This window comes from Canis lupus, chromosome 7, assembly GCF_003254725.2.
Source record: "Canis lupus dingo isolate Sandy chromosome 7, ASM325472v2, whole genome shotgun sequence".
Classification (NCBI taxonomy): Eukaryota; Metazoa; Chordata; class Mammalia; order Carnivora; family Canidae; genus Canis; species Canis lupus.
Window position 1 is genome coordinate 26,839,588 of NC_064249.1, and position 7,068 is coordinate 26,846,655.

The window sequence follows — 7,068 nt, forward strand, 5'->3', positions numbered from 1 at the left end:
CTCGGGGGCGGCTCCGCGGAGGGGGCTGCGGGCGGGAGCAGCTCGGGGGGCTCGGGGGTGGCTCCGCGGAGGGGGCTGCGGGGCGGGAGCAGCTCGGGGGGGCTCGGGGGCGGCTCCGCGGAGGGGGCTGCGGGCGGGAGCACGAATCCAACAGCGCAGGCTCTAGAGCACAGGGCGCCGGGACACAGCCCAGGATCCGGCCTCCCCCCGGGACAGGCAGAGGCCGGGAGGGCCCAGGACAGCAAGGACGCTCCTGCCCCGAGCTGAGCAGATCAGCGGCCCCGCCCCGAGCCTCCAGGCCCTGCAGACGGAGTTCCTGCCGGAGCTGAATCCAGGGCTCCAGAGCTGCCCCGCCACTGGGGCTGTTCCTCCTGGGGCCTCACAGGGTAAACAACCCCCACTGAGCCCTGCACCAGGCAGGGGCACAGCAGCTCCCCCAACTGCTAACACCTGAAAATCAGCACAACAGGCCCCTCCCCCAGAAGACCAGCTAGACGGACAAGATCCAGGGGAAGTCAGGGGACTTAAAGTACACAGAATCAGAAGATACTCCCCCGTGGGCTTTTTGTTTTTTGTTTGTTTGTTTGTTTTTGTTTTGTTTTGCTTTTTGATTTGTTTGCTTCCCCCACCCTTTTTTCCCTTTCTTTCTTTTTCTTCTTTTTTTTTTCTTTTTTCTTCCTTTTTTTTTTTTCTCTTTCTCTTTTCTTTCCTTCTTTCTCTCCTTTCTTTTTCTCCTTTTCCCAATACAACTTGCTTTTTGGCCACTCTGCACTGAGCAAAATGACTAGAAGGAAAACCTCATCTCGAAAGAAAGAATCAGAAACAGTCCTCTCTCCCACAGAGTTACAAAATCTGGATTACAATTCAATGTCAGAAAGCCAATTCAGAAGCACTATTATACAGCTACTGGTGGCTCTAGAAAAAAGCATAAAGGACTCAAGAGACTTCATGACTGCAGAATTTAGAGCTAATCAGGCAGAAATTAAAAATCAATTGAATGAGATGCAATCCAAACTAGAAGTCCTAACGACGAGGGTTAACGAGGTGGAAGAACGAGTGAGTGACATAGAAGACAAGATGATGGCAAAGAGGGAGACTGAGGAAAAAAGAGACAAACAATTAAAAGACCATGAAGATAGATTAAGGGAAATAAACGACAGCCTGAGAAAGAAAAACCTACTGTTTAATTGGGGTTCCCGAGGGCGCCGAAAAGGGACAGAGGGCCAGAATATGTATTTGAACAAATTCTAGCTGAAAACTTTCCTAATCTGGGAAGGGAAACGCATTCAGATCCAGGAGATAGAGAGATCCCCCCCTAAAATCAATAAAAACCATTCAACACCTCGACATTTAATAGTGAAGCTTGCAAATTCCAAAGATAAAGAGAAGATCCTTAAAGCAGCAAGAGACAAAAAATCCCTGACTTTTATGGGGAGGAGTATTAGGGTAACAGCAGACCTCTCCACAGAGACCTGGCAGGCCAGAAAGGGCTGGCAGGATATATTCAGGGTCCTAAAGGAGAAGAACATGCAACCGAGAATACTGTATCCAGCAAGGCTCTCATTCAAAATGGAAGGAGAGATAAAGAGCTTCCAAGACAGACAGGAACTGAAAGAATATGTGACCTCCAAACCAGCTCTGCAAGAAATTTTAAGGGAGACTCTTAAAATTCCCCTTTAAGAAGAAGTTCAGTGGAACACTCCACAAAAACAAGGACTGAATAGATATCATGATGACACTAAACTCATATCTCTCAATAGTAACTCTGAACGTGAACGAGCTTAATGACCCCATCAAAAGGCGCAGGGTTTCAGACTGGATAAAAAAGCAGGACCCATCTATTTGCTGTCTACAAGAGACTCATTTTAGACAGAAGGACACCTACAGCCTGAAAATGAAAGGTTGAAGAACCATTTACCATTCGAATGGTCCTCAAAAGAAAGCAGGGGTAGCCATCCTTATATCAGATAAACTAAAATTTACCCCGAAGACTGTAGTGAGAGATGAAGAGGGACACTATCTCATACTTAAAGGATCTATCCAACAAGAGGACTTAACAATCCTCAATATATATGCCCCGAATGTGGGAGCTGCCAAATATATCAATCAATTAATAACCAAAGTGAATAAATACTTAGATAATAATACACTTATACTTGGTGACTTCAATCTAGCTCTTTCTATACTCGATAGGTCTTCTAAGCACAACATCTCCAAAGAAACGAGAGCTTTAAATGATACACTGGACCAGATGGATTTCACAGATATCTACAGAACTTTACATCCAAACTCAACTGAATATACATTCTTCTCAAGTGCACATAGAACTTTCTCCAGAATAGACCACATACTGGGTCACAAATCGGGTCTGAACCGATACCAAAAGATTGGGATCGTCCCCTGCATATTCTCAGACCATAATGCCTTGAAATTAGAACTAAATCACAACAAGAAGTTTTGAAGGACCTCAAACACATGGAGGTTAAGGACCATCCTGCTAAAAGATGAAAGGGTCAACCAGGAAATTAAGGAAGAATTAGAAAGATTCATGGAAACTAATGAGAATGAAGATACAACCGTTCAAAATCTTTGGGATGCAGCAAAAGCAGTCCTAAGGGGGAAATACATCGCAATACAAGCATCCATTCAAAAACTGGAAAGAACTCAAATACAAAAGCTAACCTTACACATAAAGGAGCTAGAGAAAAAACAGCAGATAGATCCTACACCCAGGAGAAGACGAGAGTTAATAAAGATTCGAGCGGAACTCAACGAAATTGAGACCAGAAAACTGTGGAACAGATCAACAGAACCAGGAGTTGGTTCTTTGAAAGAATTAATAAGATAGATAAACCATTAGCCATCCTTATTAAAAAGAAGAGAGAGAAGACTCAAATTAATAAAATCATGAATGAGAAAGGAGAGATCACTACCAACACCAAGGAAATACAAACGATTTAAAAAACATATTATGAACAGCTATACGCCAATAAATTAGGCAATCTAGAAGAAATGGACGCATTCCTGGAAAGCCACAAACTACCAAAACTGGAACAGGAAGAAATAGAAAACCTGAACAGGCCAATAACCAGGGAGGAAATGGAAGCAGTCATCAAAAACCTCCCAAGACACAAGAGTCCAGGGCCAGATGGCTTCCCAGGGGAATTCTACCAAACGTTTAAAGAAGAAACCATACCTATTCTCCTAAAGCTGTTTGGAAAGATAGAAAGAGATGGAGTACTTCCAAATTCATTCTATGAGGCCAGCATCACCTTAATTCCAAAACCAGACAAAGACCCCACCAAAAAGGAGAATTACAGACCAATATCCCTGATGAACATGGATGCAAAAATTCTCAACAAGATACTGGCCAATAGGATCCAACAGTACATTAAGAAAATTATTCACCATGACCAAGTAGGATTTATCCCTGGGACACAAGGCTGGTTCAACACCCGTAAAACAATCAATGTGATTCATCATATCAGCAAGAGAAAAACCAAGAACCATATGATCCTCTCATTAGATGCAGAGAAAGCATTTGACAAAATACAGCATCCATTCTGATCAAAACTCTTCAGAGTGTAGGGATAGAGGGAACATTCCTCAACATCTTAAAAGCCATCTACGAAAAGCCCACAGCAAATATCATTCTCAATGGGGAAGCACTGGGAGCCTTTCCCCTAAGATCGGGAACAAGACAGGGATGTCTACTCTCATCACTACTATTCAACATAGTACTGGAAGTCCTAGCCTCAGCAATCAGACAACAAAAAGACATTAAAGGCATTCAAATGGGCAAAGAAGAAGTCAAACTCTCCCTCTTCGCCGATGACATGATACTCTACATAGAAAACCCAAAAGTCTCCACCCCAAGATTGCTAGAACTCATACAGCAATTTGGTAGCGTGGCAGGATACAAAATCAATGCCCAGAAGTCAGTGGCATTTCTATACACTAACAATGAGACTGAAGAAAGAGAAATTAAGGAGTCAATCCCATTTACAATTGCACACAAAAGCATAAGATACCTAGGAATAAACCTAACCAAAGATGTAAAGGATCTATACCCTAAAAACTATAGAACACTTCTAAAAGAAATTGAGGAAGACACAAAGAGATGGAAAAATATTCCATGCTCATGGATTGGCAGAATTAATATTGTGAAAATGTCAATGTTACCCAGGGCAATATACACTGTTTAATGCAATCCCTATCAAAATACCATGGACTTTCTTCAGAGAGTTAGAACAAATTATTTTAAGATTTGTGTGGAATCAGAAAAGACCCCGAATAGCCAGGGGAATTTTAAAAAAGAAAACCATATCTGGGGGCATCACAATGCCAGATTTCAGGTTGTACTACAAAGCTGTGGTCATCAAGACAGTGTGGTACTGGCACAAAAACAGACACATAGATCAATGGAACAGAATAGAGAATCCAGAAGTGGACCCTGAACTTTATGGTCAACTAATATTCAATAAAGGAGGAAAGACTATCCATTGGAAGAAAGACAGTCTCTTCAATAAATGGTGCTGGGAAAATTGGACATCCACATGCAGAAGAATGAAACTAGACCACTCTCTTGCACCATACACAAAGATAAACTCAAAATGGATGAAAGATCTAAATGTGAGACAAGATTCCATCAAAATCCTAGAGAAGAATACAGGCAACACCCTTTTTGAACTCGGCCACAGTAACTTCTTGCAAGATACATCCACGAAGGCAAAAGAAACAAAAGCAAAAATGAACTATTGGGACTTCATCAAGATAAGAAGCTTTTGCACAGCAAAGGATACAGTCAACAAAACTCAAAGACAACCTACAGAATGGGAGAAGATATTTGCAAATGACATATCAGATAAAGGGCTAGTTTCCAAGATCTATAAAGAACTTATTAAACTCAACACCAAAGAAACAAACAACCCAATCATCAAATGGGCAAAAGACATGCACAGAAATCTCACAGAGGAAGACATAGACATGGCCAACATGCACATGAGAAAATGCTCTGCATCACTTGCCATCAGGGAAATACAAATCAAAACCACAATGAGATATCACCTCACACCAGTGAGAATGGGGAAAATTAACAAAGCAGGAAACCACAAATGTTGGAGAGGATGTGGAGAAAAGGGAACCTCTTACACTGTTGGTGGGAATGTGAACTGGTGCAGCCACTCTGGAAAACTGTGTGGAGGTTCCTCAAAGATTTAAAAATAGACCTGCCCTACGACCCAGCAATTGCACTGTTGGGGATTTACCCCAAAGATTCAGATGCAATGAAACGTCGGGACACCTGCACCCCGATGTTTCTAGCAGCAATGTCCACAATAGCCAAGCTGTGGAAGGAGCCTCGGTGTCCACTGAAAGATGAATGGATAAAGAAGATGTGGTTTATGTATACAATGGAATATTACTCAGCCATTAGAAATGACAAATACCCACCATTTGCTTCAACGTGGATGGAACTGGAGGTTATTATGCTGAGTGAAGTAAGTCAATCGGAGAAGGACAAACATTATATGGTCTCATTCATTTGGGGAATATAAACAATAGTGAAAGGGAATATAAGGGAAGGGAGAAGAAATGTGTGGGAAATATCAGAAAGGGAGACAGAACGTAAAGACTGCTAACTCTGGGAAACGATCTAGGGGTGGTAGAAGGGGAGGAGGGCAGGGGGTGGGAGTAAATGGGTGATGGGCACTGGGGGTTATTCTGTATGTTGGTAAATTGAACACCAATAAAAAATAAATTAAAAAAAAAAAAGAATTCTGCTCTCCCAAGGGGAATTTTGTAGACACCCCAAACTTCAGTGTGATCTTTAGTGCCATCTACTGGGAAGCACGGGAACCTGGTAAGACCTGAGCTAGGAAAACAAAACAGTGGGGTCCCTCTTTCTTTTTCTTTCTTTCTTTCTTGTTCTTTCTTTCTTTCTTGTTCTTTCTTCTTTCTTTCTTTCTTTCTTTCTTTCTTTCTTTCTTTCTTTCTTTCTTTTCTTTCTTCTTTTTCTTTCTTCTTTCTTTTTCTTTCTTTCTTTTCTTCCTCTTTCTTTTCTTTCTTTCTTTCTTTTTAAAGATTATTTATTTATTTATTTATTTATTCATGAGAGACACAGAGAGAGGGAGAAGCAGGGTCCGTGCAGGGAGCCCAACGTGGGACTCGATTCTGGGTCTCCGGGATCAGGCCCTGGGCTGAAGGCGGCGCTAAGCCATTGAGCCACCAGGGCTGCCCTGGGTTCCACTTTCAATCACTTTAAAGGTGTGGTTTTATTGAGACCAGACTCTTACCTGTCTAACAAACATGTAAGACTCTCAGCAAACACCCGATCATCTTCTGTTCATTCCTCACACTTTATGCACATGTGGTCCCAGAACTCATCCAGGTGCTGCAACTTATTCCCAAGCTAGACAGTGAGCTCTGTGATGTCAGGAGCTGTATCTCTTTCCTTTCTATCCTTGGCACAAGCATGGAGTTGGGCATAGAACAGCATCTCCAAAAATAAACAAATAAACAAAAAATAAAAATAAACATAAAAATAAAAAATAAACTATTGAATATAAGAAAAACTCAGCCTAAGAGTTTGAGAGACTCTTGGGATGACTGGGTGGCTGGGTTGGTTAAGCGTCTGACTTCGGCTCAGGTCATGATCCTGGGGTCCTGGAATTGAGCCCCGCAGGCTCCCTGCTCAGTGGAGAGGCTGCCTAACCCTCTCCCTTTGCCCCTCCCCCTGCTCATGCTCTCTCAAATAAATAAAATCTTAAAAGGATTCTACCTCTTATCAACCGTTACTTATTGACAAATTTGTAGAAACAAATGACAAGACAAACTACAAGAGAGAAACTGGATTACCTATGGTTTAATGAAGTCCTCAGGAAGTACACTCAGGGTCCAGTCATACTGGCGAATGGGCTGCTGAGCTCCATTGAGAAAAGCACCCTATAGAGCAAGCTGATCTCCTTGTCATCCACTCAAAGGGCTAAGAGATTGAGGTGTGCACGGGTGTACTGAAGTGTGAAATAATACAAAATACAAATTGGTTTCTGACCCCAGTTCCTGACATAG